Here is a 24,999-nt window from a genome sequence, read left to right on the forward strand (position 1 = left end):
CTCTTTCGGAACACAGTTTTTCTGAGTTAACAAGGAAGGGCAACGGGAAATTTTTGAAAGACATTCGTGAGAAACAAGATAGCACCTATACCTTCAATTCAAAGAGCTACATCTGTACTTACAGTAGTATTTGCGCTACTGTTCATGGAAAACCAGAGGTGTCCAGACATTACTGTCTCTGCTTCTGCCTTCAATGGCAATGCGACCGGTGACTATCTCACACAATTCAGGCCATCACCACACGGACAGAGAAGAGAAAGCAAGAACTTCTGTTATAATTGCTGGAAATGTTCATGTTTTCTCCCGTTTCAAAGAATGATTCTTTACCAGATAGAAATTACAGGCTTGTCCTCTTTGAACACACGGTACTTTCTGAGTTTCACAGTGAATTAGCAAGAAACGAAGTAGGAAACAACTGTGAACGGTGAAGTCACATATATTCCCTTTAGTGTGTCCGGTGAAGCACACTACCCAAAGAATATAACTGTCTTGAAAGCAGTGTTTGCTCTTTAGTCTATTGTATAAATTCGAAAGTTCACTGAAACATACAATGGAGTACATCAACAGCGGCACGGCAAGGCCATAATTCCATCTGTTGAAATCGTTTGATCATATGTATATGTTGGTTAGAATGTTCCATGTACATTTCTTCTATTTGGTTGAAAACTGTTGCTGGCCTCTTTCGGAACACAGTTTTTCTGAGTTAACAAGGAAGGGCAACAGGAACTTTTTGAAAGACATTCGTGAGAAACAAGATAGCACCTATACCTTCAATTCAAAGAGCTACATCTGTGCTTACAGTAGTATTTGCGCTACTGTTCATGGAAAACCAGAGGTGTCCAGACATTACTGTCTCTGCTTCTGCCTTCAATGGCAATGCGACCGGTGACTATCTCACACAATTCAGGCCATCACCACACGGACAGAGAAGAGAAAGCAATAACTTCTGTTATAATTGCTGGAAATGTTCATGTTTTCTCCCGTTTCAAAGAATGATTCTTTACCAGATAGAAATTACAGGCTTGTCCTCTTTGAACACACGGTACTTTCTGAGTTTCACAGTGAATTAGCAAGAAACGAAGTAGGAAACAACTGTGAACGGTGAAGTCACATATATTCCCTTTAGTGTGTCCGGTGAAGCACACTACCCAAAGAATATAACTGTCTTGAAAGCAGAGTTTGCTCTTTAGTCTATTATCTAATCTCGAAAGTTCACTGAAACATAGAATGGAGTACATCAACAACGGCACGGCAAGGCCATAACTCCATCTGTTGAAATCGTTTGATCATATGTATATGTTGGTTAGAATGTTCCATGTACATTTCTTTTATTTGGTTGAAAACTGTTGCTGGCCTCTTTCGGAACACAGTTTTTCTGAGTTAACAAGGAAGGGCAACAGGAACTTTTTGAAAGACATTCGTGAGAAACAAGATAGCACCTATACCTTCAATTCAAAGAGCTACATCTGTACTTACAGTAGTATTTGCGCTACTGTTCATGGAAAACCAGAGGTGTCCAGACATTACTGTCTCTGCTTCTGCCTTCAATGGCAATGCGACCGGTGACTATCTCACACAATTCAGGCCATCACCACACGGACAGAGAAGAGAAAGCAAGAACTTCTGTTATAATTGCTGGAAATGTTCATGTTTTCTCCCGTTTCAAAGAATGATTCTTTACCAGATAGAAATTACAGGCTTGTCCTCTTTGAACACACGGTACTTTCTGAGTTTCACAGTGAATTAGCAAGAAACGAAGTAGGAAACAACTGTGAACGGTGAAGTCACATATATTCCCTTTAGTGTGTCAGGTGAAGCACACTACCCAAAGACTCGAACGGTCTTGAAAGCAGTGTTTGCTCTTTAATCTATTATCTAAACTCGAAAGTTCACTGAAACATACAATGGAGTACATCAACAATGGCACGGCAAGGCCATAATTCCATCTGTTGAAATCGTTTGATCATATGTATATGTTGGTTAGAATGTTCCATGTACATTTCTTCTATTTGGTTGAAAACTGTTGCTGGCCTCTTTCGGAACACAGTTTTTCTGAGTTAACAAGGAAGGGCAACAGGAACTTTTTGAAAGACATTCGTGAGAAACAAGATAGCACCTATACCTTCAATTCAAAGAGCTACATCTGTACTTACAGTAGTATTTGCGCTACTGTTCACGGAAAACCAGAGGTGTCCAGACATTACTGTCTCTGATTCTGCCTTCAATTGCAATGCGACCGGTGACTATCTCACACAATTCAGGCCATCACCACACGGACAGAGAAGAGAAAGCAATAACTTCTGTTATAATTGCTGGAAATGTTCATGTTTTCTCCCGTTTCAAAGAATGATTCTTTACCAGATAGAAATTACAGGCTTGTCCTCTTTGAACACACGGTACTTTCTGAGTTTCACAGTGAATTAGCAAGAAACGAAGTAGAAAACAACTGTGAACGGTGAAGTCACATATATTCCCTTTATTGTGTCAGGTGAAGCACACTACCCAAAAGACTCGAACGGTCTTGAAAGCAGTGTTTGCTCTTTAGTCTATTGTATAAATTCGAAAGTTCACTGAAACATACAATGGAGTACATCAACAGCGGCACGGCAAGGCCATAATTCCATCTGTTGAAATCGTTTGATCATATGTATATGTTGGTTAGAATGTTCCATGTACATTTCTTCTATTTGGTTGAAAACTGTTGCTGGCCTCTTTCGGAACACAGTTTTTCTGAGTTAACAAGGAAGGGCAACAGGAACTTTTTGAAAGACATTCGTGAGAAACAAGATAGCACCTATACCTTCAATTCAAAGAGCTACATCTGTACTTACAGTAGTATTTGCGCTACTGTTCATGGAAAACCAGAGGTGTCCAGACATTACTGTCTCTGCTTCTGCCTTCAATGGTAATGCGACCGGTGACTATCTCACACAATTCAGGCCATCACCACACGGACAGATAAGAGAAAGCAATAACTTCTGTTATAATTGCTGGAAATGTTCATGTTTTCTCCCGTTTCAAAGAATGATTCTTTCCCAGATAGAAATTAGAGGCTTGTCCTCTTTGAGCACACGGTACTTTCTGAGTTTCACAGTGAATTAGCAAGAAACGAAGTAGGAAACAACTGTGAACGGTGAAGTCACATATATTCCCTTTAGTGTGTCAGGTGAAGCACACTACCCAAAGACTCGAACGGTCTTGAAAGCAGTGTTTGCTCTTTAATCTATTATCTAACTCGAAAGTTCACTGAAACATACAATGGAGTACATCAACAACGGCACGGCAAGGCCATAATTCCATCTGTTGAAATCGTTTGATCATATGTATATGTTGGTTAGAATGTTCCATGTACATTTCTTCTATTTGGTTGAAAACTGTTGCTGGCCTCTTTCGGAACACAGTTTTTCTGAGTTAACAAGGAAGGGCAACAGGAACTTTTTGAAAGACATTCGTGAGAAACAAGATAGCACCTATACCTTCAATTCAAAGAGCTACATCTGTACTTACAGTAGTATTTGCGCTACTGTTCACGGAAAACCAGAGGTGTCCAGACATTACTGTATCTGATTCTGCCTTCAATTGCAATGCGACCGGTGACTATCTCACACAATTCAGGCCATCACCACACGGACAGAGAAGAGAAAGCAAGAACTTCTGTTATAATTGCTGGAAATGTTCATGTTTTCTCCCGTTTCAAAGAATGATTCTTTACCAGATAGAAATTACAGGCTTGTCCTCTTTGAACACACGGTACTTTCTGAGTTTCACAGTGAATTAGCAAGAAACGAAGTAGAAAACAACTGTGAACGGTGAAGTCACATATATTCCCTTTATTGTGTCAGGTGAAGCACACTACCCAAAAGACTCGAACGGTCTTGAAAGCAGTGTTTGCTCTTTAGTCTATTGTATAAATTCGAAAGTTCACTGAAACATACAATGGAGTACATCAACAGCGGCACGGCAAGGCCATAATTCCATCTGTTGAAATCGTTTGATCATATGTATATGTTGGTTAGAATGTTCCATGTACATTTCTTCTATTTGGTTGAAAACTGTTGCTGGCCTCTTTCGGAACACAGTTTTTCTGAGTTAACAAGGAAGGGCAACAGGAACTTTTTGAAAGACATTCGTGAGAAACAAGATAGCACCTATACCTTCAATTCAAAGAGCTACATCTGTACTTACAGTAGTATTTGCGCTACTGTTCATGGAAAACCAGAGGTGTCCAGACATTACTGTCTCTGCTTCTGCCTTCAATGGTAATGCGACCGGTGACTATCTCACACAATTCAGGCCATCACCACACGGACAGATAAGAGAAAGCAATAACTTCTGTTATAATTGCTGGAAATGTTCATGTTTTCTCCCGTTTCAAAGAATGATTCTTTCCCAGATAGAAATTAGAGGCTTGTCCTCTTTGAGCACACGGTACTTTCTGAGTTTCACAGTGAATTAGCAAGAAACGAAGTAGGAAACAACTGTGAACGGTGAAGTCACATATATTCCCTTTAGTGTGTCAGGTGAAGCACACTACCCAAAGACTCGAACGGTCTTGAAAGCAGTGTTTGCTCTTTAATCTATTATCTAACTCGAAAGTTCACTGAAACATACAATGGAGTACATCAACAACGGCACGGCAAGGCCATAATTCCATCTGTTGAAATCGTTTGATCATATGTATATGTTGGTTAGAATGTTCCATGTACATTTCTTCTATTTGGTTGAAAACTGTTGCTGGCCTCTTTCGGAACACAGTTTTTCTGAGTTAACAAGGAAGGGCAACAGGAACTTTTTGAAAGACATTCGTGAGAAACAAGATAGCACCTATACCTTCAATTCAAAGAGCTACATCTGTACTTACAGTAGTATTTGCGCTACTGTTCACGGAAAACCAGAGGTGTCCAGACATTACTGTATCTGATTCTGCCTTCAATTGCAATGCGACCGGTGACTATCTCACACAATTCAGGCCATCACCACACGGACAGAGAAGAGAAAGCAAGAACTTCTGTTATAATTGTTGGAAAACTTCATGTTTACTCCCGTTTCAAAGAATGATTCTTTACCAGATAGAAATTACAGGCTTGTCCTCTTTGAACACACGGTACTTTCTGAGTTTCACAGTGAATTAGCAAGAAACGAAGTAGAAAACAACTGTGAACGGTGAAGTCACATATATTCCCTTTAGTGTGTCCGGTGAAGCACACTACCCAAAGAATATAACTGTCTTGAAAGCAGTGTTTGCTCTTTAGTCTATTATCTAATCTCGAAAGTTCACTGAAACATAGAATGGAGTACATCAACAACGGCACGGCAAGGCCATAACTCCATCTGTTGAAATCGTTTGATCATATGTATATGTTGGTTAGAATGTTCCATGTACATTTCTTCTATTTGGTTGAAAACTGTTGCTGGCCTCTTTCGGAACACAGTTTTTCTGAGTTAACAAGGAAGGGCAACAGGAACTTTTTGAAAGACATTCGTGAGAAACAAGATAGCACCTATACCTTCAATTCAAAGAGCTACATCTGTGCTTACAGTAGTATTTGCGCTACTGTTCATGGAAAACCAGAGGTGTCCAGACATTACTGTCTCTGCTTCTGCCTTCAATGGCAATGCGACCGGTGACTATCTCACACAATTCAGGCCATCACCACACGGACAGAGAAGAGAAAGCAATAACTTCTGTTATAATTGCTGGAAATGTTCATGTTTTCTCCCGTTTCAAAGAATGATTCTTTACCAGATAGAAATTACAGGCTTGTCCTCTTTGAACACACGGTACTTTCTGAGTTTCACAGTGAATTAGCAAGAAACGAAGTAGGAAACAACTGTGAACGGTGAAGTCACATATATTCCCTTTAGTGTGTCAGGTGAAGCACACTACCCAAAGACTCGAACGGTCTTGAAAGCAGTGTTTGCTCTTTAGTCTATTATCTAAACTCGAAAGTTCACTGAAACATACAATGGAGTACATCAACAACGCCACGGCAAGGCCATAATTCCATCTGTTGAAATCGTTTGATCATATGTATATGTTGGTTAGAATGTTCCATGTACATTTCTTCTATTTGGTTGAAAACTGTTGCTGGCCTCTTTCGGAACACAGTTTTTCTGAGTTAACAAGGAAGGGCAACAGGAAATTTTTGAAAGACATTCGTGAGAAACAAGATAGCACCTATAACTTCAATTCAAAGAGCTACATCTGTACTTACAGTAGTATTTGCGCTACTGTTCACGGAAAACCAGAGGTGTCCAGACATTACTGTCTCTGCTTCTGCCTTCAATGGCAATGCGACCGGTGACTATCTCACACAATTCAGGCCATCACCACACGGACAGAGAAGAGAAAGCAATAACTTCTGTTATAATTGCTGGAAATGTTCATGTTTTCTCCCGTTTCAAAGAATGATTCTTTACCAGATAGAAATTACAGGCTTGTCCTCTTTGAACACACGGTACTTTCTGAGTTTCACAGTGAATTAGCAAGAAACGAAGTAGGAAACAACTGTGAACGGTGAAGTCACATATATTCCCTTTAGTGTTTCAGGTGAAGCACACTACCCAAAGACTATAACTGTCTTGAAAGCAGTGCTTGCTCTTTAGTCTATTGTATAAACTCGAAAGTTCACTGAAGCACACAATGGAGCAGAACAACAACAGCACGGCAAGGCCAGAATTCCATCTGTTGAAATCGTTTGATCATACGTATATGTTGGTTAGAATGTTCCATGTACATTTCTTCTATTTGGTTGAAAACTGTTGCTGGCCTCTTTCGGAACACAGTTTTTCTGAGTTAACAAGGAAGGGCAACGGGAACTTTTTGAAAGACATTCGTGAGAAACAAGATAGCACCTATACCTTCAATTCAAAGAGCTACATCTGTACTTACAGTAGTATTTGCGCTACTGTTCACGGAAAACCAGAGGTGTCCAGACATTACTGTCTCTGATTCTGCCTTCAATTGCAATGCGACCGGTGACTATCTCACACAATTCAGGCCATCACCACACGGACAGATAAGAGAAAGCAAGAACTTCTGTTATAATTGCTGGAAATGTTCATGTTTTCTCCCGTTTCAAAGAATGATTCTTTACCAGATAGAAATTACAGGCTTGTCCTCTTTGAACACACGGTACTTTCTGAGTTTCACAGTGAATTAGCAAGAAACGAAGTAGGAAACAACTGTGAACGGTGAAGTCACATATATTCCCTTTAGTGTGTCCGGTGAAGCACACTACCCAAAGAATATAACTGTCTTGAAAGCAGAGTTTGCTCTTTAGTCTATTATCTAATCTCGAAAGTTCACTGAAACATAGAATGGAGTACATCAACAACGGCACGGCAAGGCCATAACTCCATCTGTTGAAATCGTTTGATCATATGTATATGTTGGTTAGAATGTTCCATGTACATTTCTTTTATTTGGTTGAAAACTGTTGCTGGCCTCTTTCGGAACACAGTTTTTCTGAGTTAACAAGGAAGGGCAACAGGAACTTTTTGAAAGACATTCGTGAGAAACAAGATAGCACCTATACCTTCAATTCAAAGAGCTACATCTGTACTTACAGTAGTATTTGCGCTACTGTTCATGGAAAACCAGAGGTGTCCAGACATTACTGTCTCTGCTTCTGCCTTCAATGGCAATGCGACCGGTGACTATCTCACACAATTCAGGCCATCACCACACGGACAGAGAAGAGAAAGCAAGAACTTCTGTTATAATTGCTGGAAATGTTCATGTTTTCTCCCGTTTCAAAGAATGATTCTTTACCAGATAGAAATTACAGGCTTGTCCTCTTTGAACACACGGTACTTTCTGAGTTTCACAGTGAATTAGCAAGAAACGAAGTAGGAAACAACTGTGAACGGTGAAGTCACATATATTCCCTTTAGTGTGTCCGGTGAAGCACACTACCCAAAGAATATAACTGTCTTGAAAGCAGTGTTTGCTCTTTAGTCTATTGTATAAATTCGAAAGTTCACTGAAACATACAATGGAGTACATCAACAGCGGCACGGCAAGGCCATAATTCCATCTGTTGAAATCGTTTGATCATATGTATATGTTGGTTAGAATGTTCCATGTACATTTCTTCTATTTGGTTGAAAACTGTTGCTGGCCTCTTTCGGAACACAGTTTTTCTGAGTTAACAAGGAAGGGCAACAGGAACTTTTTGAAAGACATTCGTGAGAAACAAGATAGCACCTATACCTTCAAAGAGCTACATCTGTGCTTACAGTAGTATTTGCGCTACTGTTCATGGAAAACCAGAGGTGTCCAGACATTACTGTCTCTGCTTCTGCCTTCAATGGTAATGCGACCGGTGACTATCTCACACAATTCAGGCCATCACCACACGGACAGATAAGAGAAAGCAAGAACTTCTGTTATAATTGCTGGAAATGTTCATGTTTTCTCCCGTTTCAAAGAATGATTCTTTCCCAGATAGAAATTAAAGGCTTGTCCTCTTTGAACACACGGTACTTTCTGAGTTTCACAGTGAATTAGCAAGAAACGAAGTAGGAAACAACTGTGAACGGTGAAGTCACATATATTCCCTTTAGTGTGTCAGGTGAAGCACACTACCCAAAGACTCGAACGGTCTTGAAAGCAGTGTTTGCTCTTTAATCTATTATCTAAACTCGAAAGTTCACTGAAACATACAATGGAGTACATCAACAATGGCACGGCAAGGCCATAATTCCATCTGTTGAAATCGTTTGATCATATGTATATGTTGGTTAGAATGTTCCATGTACATTTCTTCTATTTGGTTGAAAACTGTTGCTGGCCTCTTTCGGAACACAGTTTTTCTGAGTTAACAAGGAAGGGCAACAGGAACTTTTTGAAAGACATTCGTGAGAAACAAGATAGCACCTATACCTTCAATTCAAAGAGCTACATCTGTACTTACAGTAGTATTTGCGCTACTGTTCACGGAAAACCAGAGGTGTCCAGACATTACTGTCTCTGATTCTGCCTTCAATTGCAATGCGACCGGTGACTATCTCACACAATTCAGGCCATCACCACACGGACAGAGAAGAGAAAGCAATAACTTCTGTTATAATTGCTGGAAATGTTCATGTTTTCTCCCGTTTCAAAGAATGATTCTTTACCAGATAGAAATTACAGGCTTGTCCTCTTTGAACACACGGTACTTTCTGAGTTTCACAGTGAATTAGCAAGAAACGAAGTAGAAAACAACTGTGAACGGTGAAGTCACATATATTCCCTTTATTGTGTCAGGTGAAGCACACTACCCAAAAGACTCGAACGGTCTTGAAAGCAGTGTTTGCTCTTTAGTCTATTGTATAAATTCGAAAGTTCACTGAAACATACAATGGAGTACATCAACAGCGGCACGGCAAGGCCATAATTCCATCTGTTGAAATCGTTTGATCATATGTATATGTTGGTTAGAATGTTCCATGTACATTTCTTCTATTTGGTTGAAAACTGTTGCTGGCCTCTTTCGGAACACAGTTTTTCTGAGTTAACAAGGAAGGGCAACAGGAACTTTTTGAAAGACATTCGTGAGAAACAAGATAGCACCTATACCTTCAATTCAAAGAGCTACATCTGTACTTACAGTAGTATTTGCGCTACTGTTCATGGAAAACCAGAGGTGTCCAGACATTACTGTCTCTGCTTCTGCCTTCAATGGTAATGCGACCGGTGACTATCTCACACAATTCAGGCCATCACCACACGGACAGATAAGAGAAAGCAATAACTTCTGTTATAATTGCTGGAAATGTTCATGTTTTCTCCCGTTTCAAAGAATGATTCTTTCCCAGATAGAAATTAGAGGCTTGTCCTCTTTGAACACACGGTACTTTCTGAGTTTCACAGTGAATTAGCAAGAAACGAAGTAGGAAACAACTGTGAACGGTGAAGTCACATATATTCCCTTTAGTGTGTCAGGTGAAGCACACTACCCAAAGACTCGAACGGTCTTGAAAGCAGTGTTTGCTCTTTAATCTATTATCTAACTCGAAAGTTCACTGAAACATACAATGGAGTACATCAACAACGGCACGGCAAGGCCATAATTCCATCTGTTGAAATCGTTTGATCATATGTATATGTTGGTTAGAATGTTCCATGTACATTTCTTCTATTTGGTTGAAAACTGTTGCTGGCCTCTTTCGGAACACAGTTTTTCTGAGTTAACAAGGAAGGGCAACAGGAACTTTTTGAAAGACATTCGTGAGAAACAAGATAGCACCTATACCTTCAATTCAAAGAGCTACATCTGTACTTACAGTAGTATTTGCGCTACTGTTCACGGAAAACCAGAGGTGTCCAGACATTACTGTATCTGATTCTGCCTTCAATTGCAATGCGACCGGTGACTATCTCACACAATTCAGGCCATCACCACACGGACAGAGAAGAGAAAGCAAGAACTTCTGTTATAATTGTTGGAAAACTTCATGTTTACTCCCGTTTCAAAGAATGATTCTTTACCAGATAGAAATTACAGGCTTGTCCTCTTTGAACACACGGTACTTTCTGAGTTTCACAGTGAATTAGCAAGAAACGAAGTAGAAAACAACTGTGAACGGTGAAGTCACATATATTCCCTTTAGTGTGTCCGGTGAAGCACACTACCCAAAGAATATAACTGTCTTGAAAGCAGTGTTTGCTCTTTAGTCTATTATCTAATCTCGAAAGTTCACTGAAACATAGAATGGAGTACATCAACAACGGCACGGCAAGGCCATAACTCCATCTGTTGAAATCGTTTGATCATATGTATATGTTGGTTAGAATGTTCCATGTACATTTCTTCTATTTGGTTGAAAACTGTTGCTGGCCTCTTTCGGAACACAGTTTTTCTGAGTTAACAAGGAAGGGCAACAGGAACTTTTTGAAAGACATTCGTGAGAAACAAGATAGCACCTATACCTTCAATTCAAAGAGCTACATCTGTACTTACAGTAGTATTTGCGCTACTGTTCATGGAAAACCAGAGGTGTCCAGACATTACTGTCTCTGCTTCTGCCTTCAATGGCAATGCGACCGGTGACTATCTCACACAATTCAGGCCATCACCACACGGACAGAGAAGAGAAAGCAATAACTTCTGTTATAATTGCTGGAAATGTTCATGTTTTCTCCCGTTTCAAAGAATGATTCTTTCCCAGATAGAAATTACAGGCTTGTCCTCTTTGAACACACGGTACTTTCTGAGTTTCACAGTGAATTAGCAAGAAACGAAGTAGGAAACAACTGTGAACGGTGAAGTCACATATATTCCCTTTAGTGTTTCAGGTGAAGCACACTACCCAAAGACTATAACTGTCTTGAAAGCAGTGCTTGCTCTTTAGTCTATTGTATAAACTCGAAAGTTCACTGAAGCACACAATGGAGCAGAACAACAACAGCACGGCAAGGCCAGAATTCCATCTGTTGAAATCGTTTGATCATACGTATATGTTGGTTAGAATGTTCCATGTACATTTCTTCTATTTGGTTGAAAACTGTTGCTGGCCTCTTTCGGAACACAGTTTTTCTGAGTTAACAAGGAAGGGCAACGGGAACTTTTTGAAAGACATTCGTGAGAAACAAGATAGCACCTATACCTTCAATTCAAAGAGCTACATCTGTACTTACAGTAGTATTTGCGCTACTGTTCACGGAAAACCAGAGGTGTCCAGACATTACTGTCTCTGATTCTGCCTTCAATTGCAATGCGACCGGTGACTATCTCACACAATTCAGGCCATCACCACACGGACAGATAAGAGAAAGCAAGAACTTCTGTTATAATTGCTGGAAATGTTCATGTTTTCTCCCGTTTCAAAGAATGATTCTTTACCAGATAGAAATTACAGGCTTGTCCTCTTTGAACACACGGTACTTTCTGAGTTTCACAGTGAATTAGCAAGAAACGAAGTAGGAAACAACTGTGAACGGTGAAGTCACATATATTCCCTTTAGTGTGTCAGGTGAAGCACACTACCCAAAGACTCGAACGGTCTTGAAAGCAGTGTTTGCTCTTTAATCTATTATCTAAACTCGAAAGTTCACTGAAACATACAATGGAGTACATCAACAACGGCACGGCAAGGCCATAATTCCATCTGTTGAAATCGTTTGATCATACGTATATGTTGGTTAGAATGTTCCATGTACATTTCTTCTATTTGGTTGAAAACTGTTGCTGGCCTCTTTCGGAACACAGTTTTTCTGAGTTAACAAGGAAGGGCAACAGGAACTTTTTGAAAGACATTCGTGAGAAACAAGATAGCACCTATACCTTCAATTCAAAGAGCTACATCTGTACTTACAGTAGTATTTGCGCTACTGTTCATGGAAAACCAGAGGTGTCCAGACATTACTGTCTCTGCTTCTGCCTTCAATGGTAATGCGACCGGTGACTATCTCACACAATTCAGGCCATCACCACACGGACAGATAAGAGAAAGCAATAACTTCTGTTATAATTGCTGGAAATGTTCATGTTTTCTCCCGTTTCAAAGAATGATTCTTTCCCAGATAGAAATTAGAGGCTTGTCCTCTTTGAAAACACGGTACTTTCTGAGTTTCACAGTGAATTAGCAAGAAACGAAGTAGGAAACAACTGTGAACGGTGAAGTCACATATATTCCCTTTAGTGTGTCAGGTGAAGCACACTACCCAAAGACTCGAACGGTCTTGAAAGCAGTGTTTGCTCTTTAATCTATTATCTAAACTCGAAAGTTCACTGAAACATACAATGGAGTACATCAACAACGGCACGGCAAGGCCATAATTCCATCTGTTGAAATCGTTTGATCATATGTATATGTTGGTTAGAATGTTCCATGTACATTTCTTCTATTTGGTTGAAAACTGTTGCTGGCCTCTTTCGGAACACAGTTTTTCTGAGTTAACAAGGAAGGGCAACAGGAACTTTTTGAAAGACATTCGTGAGAAACAAGATAGCACCTATACCTTCAATTCAAAGAGCTACATCTGTACTTACAGTAGTATTTGCGCTACTGTTCACGGAAAACCAGAGGTGTCCAGACATTACTGTCTCTGATTCTGCCTTCAATTGCAATGCGACCGGTGACTATCTCACACAATTCAGGCCATCACCACACGGACAGAGAAGAGAAAGCAATAACTTCTGTTATAATTGCTGGAAATGTTCATGTTTTCTCCCGTTTCAAAGAATGATTCTTTACCAGATAGAAATTACAGGCTTGTCCTCTTTGAACACACGGTACTTTCTGAGTTTCACAGTGAATTAGCAAGAAACGAAGTAGAAAACAACTGTGAACGGTGAAGTCACATATATTCCCTTTATTGTGTCAGGTGAAGGACACTACCCAAAAGACTCGAACGGTCTTGAAAGCAGTGTTTGCTCTTTAGTCTATTGTATAAATTCGAAAGTTCACTGAAACATACAATGGAGTACATCAACAGCGGCACGGCAAGGCCATAATTCCATCTGTTGAAATCGTTTGATCATATGTATATGTTGGTTAGAATGTTCCATGTACATTTCTTCTATTTGGTTGAAAACTGTTGCTGGCCTCTTTCGGAACACAGTTTTTCTGAGTTAACAAGGAAGGGCAACAGGAAATTTTTGAAAGACATTCGTGAGAAACAAGATAGCACCTATAACTTCAATTCAAAGAGCTACATCTGTACTTACAGTAGTATTTGCGCTACTGTTCACGGAAAACCAGAGGTGTCCAGACATTACTGTCTCTGCTTCTGCCTTCAATGGCAATGCGACCGGTGACTATCTCACACAATTCAGGCCATCACCACACGGACAGAGAAGAGAAAGCAATAACTTCTGTTATAATTGCTGGAAATGTTCATGTTTTCTCCCGTTTCAAAGAATGATTCTTTACCAGATAGAAATTACAGGCTTGTCCTCTTTGAACACACGGTACTTTCTGAGTTTCACAGTGAATTAGCAAGAAACGAAGTAGGAAACAACTGTGAACGGTGAAGTCACATATATTCCCTTTAGTGTTTCAGGTGAAGCACACTACCCAAAGACTATAACTGTCTTGAAAGCAGTGCTTGCTCTTTAGTCTATTGTATAAACTCGAAAGTTCACTGAAGCACACAATGGAGCAGAACAACAACAGCACGGCAAGGCCATAATTCCATCTGTTGAAATCGTTTGATCATACGTATATGTTGGTTAGAATGTTCCATGTACATTTCTTCTATTTGGTTGAAAACTGTTGCTGGCCTCTTTCGGAACACAGTTTTTCTGAGTTAACAAGGAAGGGCAACAGGAACTTTTTGAAAGACATTCGTGAGAAACAAGATAGCACCTATACCTTCAATTCAAAGAGCTACATCTGTACTTACAGTAGTATTTGCGCTACTGTTCACGGAAAACCAGAGGTGTCCAGACATTACTGTCTCTGATTCTGCCTTCAATTGCAATGCGACCGGTGACTATCTCACACAATTCAGGCCATCACCACACGGACAGAGAAGAGAAAGCAATAACTTCTGTTATAATTGCTGGAAATGTTCATGTTTTCTCCCGTTTCAAAGAATGATTCTTTACCAGATAGAAATTATAGGCTTGTCCTCTTTGAACACACGGTACTTTCTGAGTTTCACAGTGAATTAGCAAGAAACGAAGTAGAAAACAACTGTGAACGGTGAAGTCACATATATTCCCTTTATTGTGTCAGGTGAAGCACACTACCCAAAAGACTCGAACGGTCTTGAAAGCAGTGTTTGCTCTTTAGTCTATTGTATAAATTCGAAAGTTCACTGAAACATACAATGGAGTACATCAACAGCGGCACGGCAAGGCCATAATTCCATCTGTTGAAATCGTTTGATCATATGTATATGTTGGTTAGAATGTTCCATGTACATTTCTTCTATTTGGTTGAAAACTGTTGCTGGCCTCTTTCGGAACACAGTTTTTCTGAGTTAACAAGGAAGGGCAACAGGAACTTTTTGAAAGACATTCGTGAGAAACAAGATAGCACCTATACCTTCAATTCAAAGAGCTACATCTGTACTTACAGTAGTATTTGCGCTACTGTTCATGGAAAACCAGAGGTGTCCAGACATTACTGTCTCTGCTTCTGCCTTCAATGGCAATGCGACCGGTGACTATCTCACACAATTCAGGCCATCACCACACGGACAGAGAAGAGAAAGCAATAACTTCTGTTATAATTGTTGGAAATGTTCATGTTTTCTCCCGTTTCAAAGAATGATTCTTTACCAGATAGAAATTACAGGCTTGTCCTCTTTGAACACACGGTACTTTCTGAGTTTCACAGTGAATTAGCAAGAAACGAAGTAGGAAACAACTGTGAACGGTGAAGTCACATATATTCCCTTTAGTGTGTCAGGTGAAGCACACTACCCAAAGACTCGAACGGTCTTGAAAGCAGTGTTTGCTCTTTAATCTATTATCTAAACTCGAAAGTTCACTGAAACATACAATGGAGTACATCAACAACGGCACGGCAAGGCCATAATTCCATCTGTTGAAATCGTTTGATCATATGTATATGTTGGTTAGAATGTTCCATGTACATTTCTTCTATTTGGTTGAAAACTGTTGCTGGCCTCTTTCGGAACACAGTTTTTCTGAGTTAACAAGGAAGGGCAACAGGAACTTTTTGAAAGACATTCGTGAGAAACAAGATAGCACCTATACCTTCAATTCAAAGAGCTACATCTGTACTTACAGTAGTATTTGCGCTACTGTTCACGGAAAACCAGAGGTGTCCAGACATTACTGTCTCTGATTCTGCCTTCAATTGCAATGCGACCGGTGACTATCTCACACAATTCAGGCCATCACCACACGGACAGAGAAGAGAAAGCAATAACTTCTGTTATAATTGCTGGAAATGTTCATGTTTTCTCCCGTTTCAAAGAATGATTCTTTACCAGATAGAAATTACAGGCTTGTCCTCTTTGAACACACGGTACTTTCTGAGTTTCACAGTGAATTAGCAAGAAACGAAGTAGAAAACAACTGTGAACGGTGAAGTCACATATATTCCCTTTATTGTGTCAGGTGAAGCACACTACCCAAAAGACTCGAACGGTCTTGAAAGCAGTGTTTGCTCTTTAGTCTATTGTATAAATTCGAAAGTTCACTGAAACATACAATGGAGTACATCAACAGCGGCACGGCAAGGCCATAATTCCATCTGTTGAAATCGTTTGATCATATGTATATGTTGGTTAGAATGTTCCATGTACATTTCTTCTATTTGGTTGAAAACTGTTGCTGGCCTCTTTCGGAACACAGTTTTTCTGAGTTAACAAGGAAGGGCAACAGGAACTTTTTGAAAGACATTCGTGAGAAACAAGATAGCACCTATACCTTCAATTCAAAGAGCTACATCTGTACTTACAGTAGTATTTGCGCTACTGTTCATGGAAAACCAGAGGTGTCCAGACATTACTGTCTCTGCTTCTGCCTTCAATGGCAATGCGACCGGTGACTATCTCACACAATTCAGGCCATCACCACACGGACAGAGAAGAGAAAGCAATAACTTCTGTTATAATTGTTGGAAATGTTCATGTTTTCTCCCGTTTCAAAGAATGATTCTTTACCAGATAGAAATTACAGGCTTGTCCTCTTTGAACACACGGTACTTTCTGAGTTTCACAGTGAATTAGCAAGAAACGAAGTAGGAAACAACTGTGAACGGTGAAGTCACATATATTCCCTTTAGTGTGTCAGGTGAAGCACACTACCCAAAGACTCGAACGGTCTTGAAAGCAGTGTTTGCTCTTTAGTCTATTATCTAAACTCGAAAGTTCACTGAAACATACAATGGAGTACATCAACAACGGCACGGCAAGGCCATAATTCCATCTGTTGAAATCGTTTGATCATACGTATATGTTGGTTAGAATGTTCCATGTACATTTCTTCTATTTGGTTGAAAACTGTTGCTGGCCTCTTTCGGAACACAGTTTTTCTGAGTTAACAAGGAAGGGCAACAGGAACTTTTTGAAAGACATTCGTGAGAAACAAGATAGCACCTATACCTTCAATTCAAAGAGCTACATCTGTACTTACAGTAGTATTTGCGCTACTGTTCATGGAAAACCAGAGGTGTCCAGACATTACTGTCTCTGCTTCTGCCTTCAATGGTAATGCGACCGGTGACTATCTCACACAATTCTGGCCATCACCACACGGACAGATAAGAGAAAGCAATAACTTCTGTTATAATTGCTGGAAATGTTCATGTTTTCTCCCGTTTCAAAGAATGATTCTTTCCCAGATAGAAATTAGAGGCTTGTCCTCTTTGAAAACACGGTACTTTCTGAGTTTCACAGTGAATTAGCAAGAAACGAAGTAGGAAACAACTGTGAACGGTGAAGTCACATATATTCCCTTTAGTGTGTCAGGTGAAGCACACTACCCAAAGACTCGAACGGTCTTGAAAGCAGTGTTTGCTCTTTAATCTATTATCTAAACTCGAAAGTTCACTGAAACATACAATGGAGTACATCAACAACGGCACGGCAAGGCCATAATTCCATCTGTTGAAATCGTTTGATCATATGTATATGTTGGTTAGAATGTTCCATGTACATTTCTTCTATTTGGTTGAAAACTGTTGCTGGCCTCTTTCGGAACACAGTTTTTCTGAGTTAACAAGGAAGGGCAACAGGAACTTTTTGAAAGACATTCGTGAGAAACAAGATAGCACCTATACCTTCAATTCAAAGAGCTACATCTGTACTTACAGTAGTATTTGCGCTACTGTTCACGGAAAACCAGAGGTGTCCAGACATTACTGTCTCTGATTCTGCCTTCAATTGCAATGCGACCGGTGACTATCTCACACAATTCAGGCCATCACCACACGGACAGAGAAGAGAAAGCAATAACTTCTGTTATAATTGCTGGAAATGTTCATGTTTTCTCCCGTTTCAAAGAATGATTCTTTACCAGATAGAAATTACAGGCTTGTCCTCTTTGAACACACGGTACTTTCTGAGTTTCACAGTGAATTAGCAAGAAACGAAGTAGGAAACAACTGTGAACGGTGAAGTCACATATATTCCCTTTATTGTGTCAGGTGAAGCACACTACCCAAAAGACTCGAACGGTCTTGAAAGCAGTGTTTGCTCTTTAGTCTATTGTATAAATTCGAAAGTTCACTGAAACATACAATGGAGTACATCAACAGCGGCACGGCAAGGCCATAATTCCATCTGTTGAAATCGTTTGATCATATGTATATGTTGGTTAGAATGTTCCATGTACATTTCTTCTATTTGGTTGAAAACTGTTGCTGGCCTCTTTCGGAACACAGTTTTTCTGAGTTAACAAGGAAGGGCAACAGGAACTTTTTGAAAGACATTCGTGAGAAACAAGATAGCACCTATACCTTCAATTCAAAGAGCTACATCTGTACTTACAGTAGTATTTGCGCTACTGTTCATGGAAAACCAGAGGTGTCCAGACATTACTGTCTCTGCTTCTGCCTTCAATGGCAATGCGACCGGTGACTATCTCACACAATTCAGGCCATCACCACACGGACAGAGAAGAGAAAGCAATAACTTCTGTTATAATTGTTGGAAATGTTCATGTTTTCTCCCGTTTCAAAGAATGATTCTTTACCAGATAGAAATTACAGGCTTGTCCTCTTTGAACACACGGTACTTTCTGAGTTTCACAGTGAATTAGCAAGAAACGAAGTAGGAAACAACTGTGAACGGTGAAGTCACATATATTCCCTTTAGTGTGTCAGGTGAAGCACACTACCCAAAGACTCGAACGGTCTTGAAAGCAGTGTTTGCTCTTTAGTCTATTATCTAAACTCGAAAGTTCACTGAAACATACAATGGAGTACATCAACAACGCCACGGCAAGGCCATAATTCCATCTGTTGAAATCGTTTGATCATATGTATATGTTGGTTAGAATGTTCCATGTACATTTCTTCTATTTGGTTGAAAACTGTTGCTGGCCTCTTTCGGAACACAGTTTTTCTGAGTTAACAAGGAAGGGCAACAGGAACTTTTTGAAAGACATTCGTGAGAAACAAGATAGCACCTATAACTTCAATTCAAAGAGCTACATCTGTACTTACAGTAGTATTTGCGCTACTGTTCACGGAAAACCAGAGGTGTCCAGACATTACTGTCTCTGCTTCTGCCTTCAATGGCAATGCGACCGGTGACTATCTCACACAATTCAGGCCATCACCACACGGACAGAGAAGAGAAAGCAATAACTTCTGTTATAATTGCTGGAAATGTTCATGTTTTCTCCCGTTTCAAAGAATGATTCTTTACCAGATAGAAATTACAGGCTTGTCCTCTTTGAACACACGGTACTTTCTGAGTTTCACAGTGAATTAGCAAGAAACGAAGTAGGAAACAACTGTGAACGGTGAAGTCACATATATTCCCTTTAGTGTTTCAGGTGAAGCACACTACCCAAAGACTATAACTGTCTTGAAAGCAGTGCTTGCTCTTTAGTCTATTGTATAAACTCGAAAGTTCACTGAAGCACACAATGGAGCAGGACAACAACAGCACGGCAAGGCCATAATTCCATCTGTTGAAATCGTTTGATCATACGTATATGTTGGTTAGAATGTTCCATGTACATTTCTTCTATTTGGTTGAAAACTGTTGCTGGCCTCTTTCGGAACACAGTTTTTCTGAGTTAACAAGGAAGGGCAACAGGAACTTTTTGAAAGACATTCGTGAGAAACAAGATAGCACCTATACCTTCAATTCAAAGAGCTACATCTGTACTTACAGTAGTATTTGTGCTACTGTTCACGGAAAACCAGAGGTGTCCAGACATTACTGTCTCTGATTCTGCCTTCAATTGCAATGCGACCGGTGACTATCTCACACAATTCAGGCCATCACCACACGGACAGAGAAGAGAAAGCAATAACTTCTGTTATAATTGCTGGAAATGTTCATGTTTTCTCCCGTTTCAAAGAATGATTCTTTACCAGATAGAAATTACAGGCTTGTCCTCTTTGAACACACGGTACTTTCTGAGTTTCACAGTGAATTAGCAAGAAACGAAGTAGAAAACAACTGTGAACGGTGAAGTCACATATATTCCCTTTATTGTGTCAGGTGAAGCACACTACCCAAAAGACTCGAACGGTCTTGAAAGCAGTGTTTGCTCTTTAGTCTATTGTATAAATTCGAAAGTTCACTGAAACATACAATGGAGTACATCAACAGCGGCACGGCAAGGCCATAATTCCATCTGTTGAAATCGTTTGATCATATGTATATGTTGGTTAGAATGTTCCATGTACATTTCTTCTATTTGGTTGAAAACTGTTGCTGGCCTCTTTCGGAACACAGTTTTTCTGAGTTAACAAGGAAGGGCAACAGGAACTTTTTGAAAGACATTCGTGAGAAACAAGATAGCACCTATACCTTCAATTCAAAGAGCTACATCTGTACTTACAGTAGTATTTGCGCTACTGTTCATGGAAAACCAGAGGTGTCCAGACATTACTGTCTCTGCTTCTGCCTTCAATGGTAATGCGACCGGTGACTATCTCACACAATTCAGGCCATCACCACACGGACAGATAAGAGAAAGCAATAACTTCTGTTATAATTGCTGGAAATGTTCATGTTTTCTCCCGTTTCAAAGAATGATTCTTTCCCAGATAGAAATTAGAGGCTTGTCCTCTTTGAACACACGGTACTTTCTGAGTTTCACAGTGAATTAGCAAGAAACGAAGTAGGAAACAACTGTGAACGGTGAAGTCACATATATTCCCTTTAGTGTGTCAGGTGAAGCACACTACCCAAAGACTCGAACGGTCTTGAAAGCAGTGTTTGCTCTTTAATCTATTATCTAACTCGAAAGTTCACTGAAACATACAATGGAGTACATCAACAACGCCACGGCAAGGCCATAATTCCATCTGTTGAAATCGTTTGATCATATGTATATGTTGGTTAGAATGTTCCATGTACATTTCTTCTATTTGGTTGAAAACTGTTGCTGGCCTCTTTCGGAACACAGTTTTTCTGAGTTAACAAGGAAGGGCAACAGGAACTTTTTGAAAGACATTCGTGAGAAACAAGATAGCACCTATACCTTCAATTCAAAGAGCTACATCTGTACTTACAGTAGTATTTGCGCTACTGTTCACGGAAAACCAGAGGTGTCCAGACATTACTGTCTCTGATTCTGCCTTCAATTGCAATGCGACCGGTGACTATCTCACACAATTCATGCCATCACCACACGGACAGAGAAGAGAAAGCAAGAACTTCTGTTATAATTGTTGGAAAACTTCATGTTTACTCCCGTTTCAAAGAATGATTCTTTACCAGATAGAAATTACAGGCTTGTCCTCTTTGAACACACGGTACTTTCTGAGTTTCACAGTGAATTAGCAAGAAACGAAGTAGAAAACAACTGTGAACGGTGAAGTCACATATATTCCCTTTAGTGTGTCCGGTGAAGCACACTACCCAAAGAATATAACTGTCTTGAAAGCAGTGTTTGCTCTTTAGTCTATTATCTAATCTCGAAAGTTCACTGAAACATAGAATGGAGTACATCAACAACGGCACGGCAAGGCCATAACTCCATCTGTTGAAATCGTTTGATCATATGTATATGTTGGTTAGAATGTTCCATGTACATTTCTTCTATTTGGTTGAAAACTGTTGCTGGCCTCTTTCGGAACACAGTTTTTCTGAGTTAACAAGGAAGGGCAACAGGAACTTTTTGAAAGACATTCGTGAGAAACAAGATAGCACCTATACCTTCAATTCAAAGAGCTACATCTGTACTTACAGTAGTATTTGCGCTACTGTTCATGGAAAACCAGAGGTGTCCAGACATTACTGTCTCTGCTTCTGCCTTCAATTGCAATGCGACCGGTGACTATCTCACACAATTCAGGCCATCACCACACGGACAGAGAAGAGAAAGCAATAACTTCTGTTATAATTGCTGGAAATGTTCATGTTTTCTCCCGTTTCAAAGAATGATTCTTTACCAGATAGAAATTACAGGCTTGTCCTCTTTGAACACACGGTACTTTCTGAGTTTCACAGTGAATTAGCAAGAAACGAAGTAGAAAACAACTGTGAACGGTGAAGTCACATATATTCCCTTTATTGTGTCAGGTGAAGCACACTACCCAAAAGACTCGAACGGTCTTGAAAGCAGTGTTTGCTCTTTAGTCTATTGTATAAATTCGAAAGTTCACTGAAACATACAATGGAGTACATCAACAGCGGCACGGCAAGGCCATAATTCCATCTGTTGAAATCGTTTGATCATATGTATATGTTGGTTAGAATGTTCCATGTACATTTCTTCTATTTGGTTGAAAACTGTTGCTGGCCTCTTTCGGAACACAGTTTTTCTGAGTTAACAAGGAAGGGCAACAGGAACTTTTGAAAGACATTCGTGAGAAACAAGATAGCACCTATACCTTCAATTCAAAGAGCTACATCTGTACTTACAGTAGTATTTGCGCTACTGTTCATGGAAAACCAGAGGTGTCCAGACATTACTGTCTCTGCTTCTGCCTTCAATGGCAATGCGACCGGTGACTATCTCACACAATTCAGGCCATCACCACACGGACAGAGAAGAGAAAGCAAGAACTTCTGTTATAATTGTTGGAAATGTTCATGTTTTCTCCCGTTTCAAAGAATGATTCTTTACCAGATAGAAATTACAGGCTTGTCCTCTTTGAACACACGGTACTTTCTGAGTTTCACAGTGAATTAGCAAGAAACGAAGTAGGAAACAACTGTGAACGGTGAAGTCACATATATTCCCTTTAGTGTGTCAGGTGAAGCACACTACCCAAAGACTCGAACGGTCTTGAAAGCAGTGTTTGCTCTTTAGTCTATTATCTAAACTCGAAAGTTCACTGAAACATACAATGGAGTACATCAACAACGCCACGGCAAGGCCATAATTCCATCTGTTGAAATCGTTTGATCATATGTATATGTTGGTTAGAATGTTCCATGTACATTTCTTCTATTTGGTTGAAAACTGTTGCTGGCCTCTTTCGGAACACAGTTTTTCTGAGTTAACAAGGAAGGGCAACGGGAAATTTTTGAAAGACATTCGTGAGAAACAAGATAGCACCTATACCTTCAATTCAAAGAGCTACATCTGTACTTACAGTAGTATTTGCGCTACTGTTCATGGAAAACCAGAGGTGTCCAGACATTACTGTCTCTGCTTCTGCCTTCAATGGCAATGCGACCGGTGACTATCTCACACAATTCAGGCCATCACCACACGGACAGAGAAGAGAAAGCAAGAACTTCTGTTATAATTTTTGGAAATGTTCATGTTTTCTCCCGTTTCAAAGAATGATTCTTTACCAGATAGAAATTACAGGCTTGTCCTCTTTGAACACACGGTACTTTCTGAGTTTCACAGTGAATTAGCAAGAAACGAAGTAGGAAACAACTGTGAACGGTGAAGTCACATATATTCCCTTTAGTGTGTCAGGTGAAGCACACTACCCAAAGACTCGAACGGTCTTGAAAGCAGTGTTTGCTCTTTAATCTATTATCTAAACTCGAAAGTTCACTGAAACATACAATGGAGTACATCAACAGCGGCACGGCAAGGCCATAATTCCATCTGTTGAAATCGTTTGATCATATGTATATGTTGGTTAGAATGTTCCATGTACATTTCTTCTATTTGGTTGAAAACTGTTGCTGGCCTCTTTCGGAACACAGTTTTTCTGAGTTAACAAGGAAGGGCAACAGGAACTTTTTGAAAGACATTCGTGAGAAACAAGATAGCACCTATACCTTCAATTCAAAGAGCTACATCTGTACTTACAGTAGTATTTGCGCTACTGTTCATGGAAAACCAGAGGTGTCCAGACATTACTGTCTCTGCTTCTGCCTTCAATGGTAATGCGACCGGTGAGTATCTCACACAATTCAGGCCATCACCACACGGACAGATAAGAGAAAGCAATAACTTCTGTTATAATTGCTGGAAATGTTCATGTTTTCTCCCGTTTCAAAGAATGATTCTTTCCCAGATAGAAATTAGAGGCTTGTCCTCTTTGAAAACACGGTACTTTCTGAGTTTCACAGTGAATTAGCAAGAAACGAAGTAGGAAACAACTGTGAACGGTGAAGTCACATATATTCCCTTTAGTGTGTCAGGTGAAGCACACTACCCAAAGACTCGAACGGTCTTGAAAGCAGTGTTTGCTCTTTAATCTATTATCTAAACTCGAAAGTTCACTGAAACATACAATGGAGTACATCAACAACGGCACGGCAAGGCCATAATTCCATCTGTTGAAATCGTTTGATCATATGTATATGTTGGTTAGAATGTTCCATGTACATTTCTTCTATTTGGTTGAAAACTGTTGCTGGCCTCTTTCGGAACACAGTTTTTCTGAGTTAACAAGGAAGGGCAACAGGAACTTTTTGAAAGACATTCGTGAGAAACAAGATAGCACCTATACCTTCAATTCAAAGAGCTACATCTGTACTTACAGTAGTATTTGCGCTACTGTTCACGGAAAACCAGAGGTGTCCAGACATTACTGTCTCTGATTCTGCCTTCAATTGCAATGCGACCGGTGACTATCTCACACAATTCAGGCCATCACCACACGGACAGAGAAGAGAAAGCAAGAACTTCTGTTATAATTGTTGGAAAACTTCATGTTTACTCCCGTTTCAAAGAATGATTCTTTACCAGATAGAAATTACAGGCTTGTCCTCTTTGAACACACGGTACTTTCTGAGTTTCACAGTGAATTAGCAAGAAACGAAGTAGAAAACAACTGTGAACGGTGAAGTCACATATATTCCCTTTAGTGTGTCCGGTGAAGCACACTACCCAAAGAATATAACTGTCTTGAAAGCAGTGTTTGCTCTTTAGTCTATTATCTAATCTCGAAAGTTCACTGAAACATAGAATGGAGTACATCAACAACGGCACGGCAAGGCCATAACTCCATCTGTTGAAATCGTTTGATCATATGTATATGTTGGTT

Source organism: Furipterus horrens, unplaced genomic scaffold (genome assembly GCF_987537825.1).
Source record: "Furipterus horrens unplaced genomic scaffold, mFurHor1.1.pri manual_scaffold_12, whole genome shotgun sequence".
NCBI classification, from domain to species: domain Eukaryota; kingdom Metazoa; phylum Chordata; class Mammalia; order Chiroptera; family Furipteridae; genus Furipterus; species Furipterus horrens.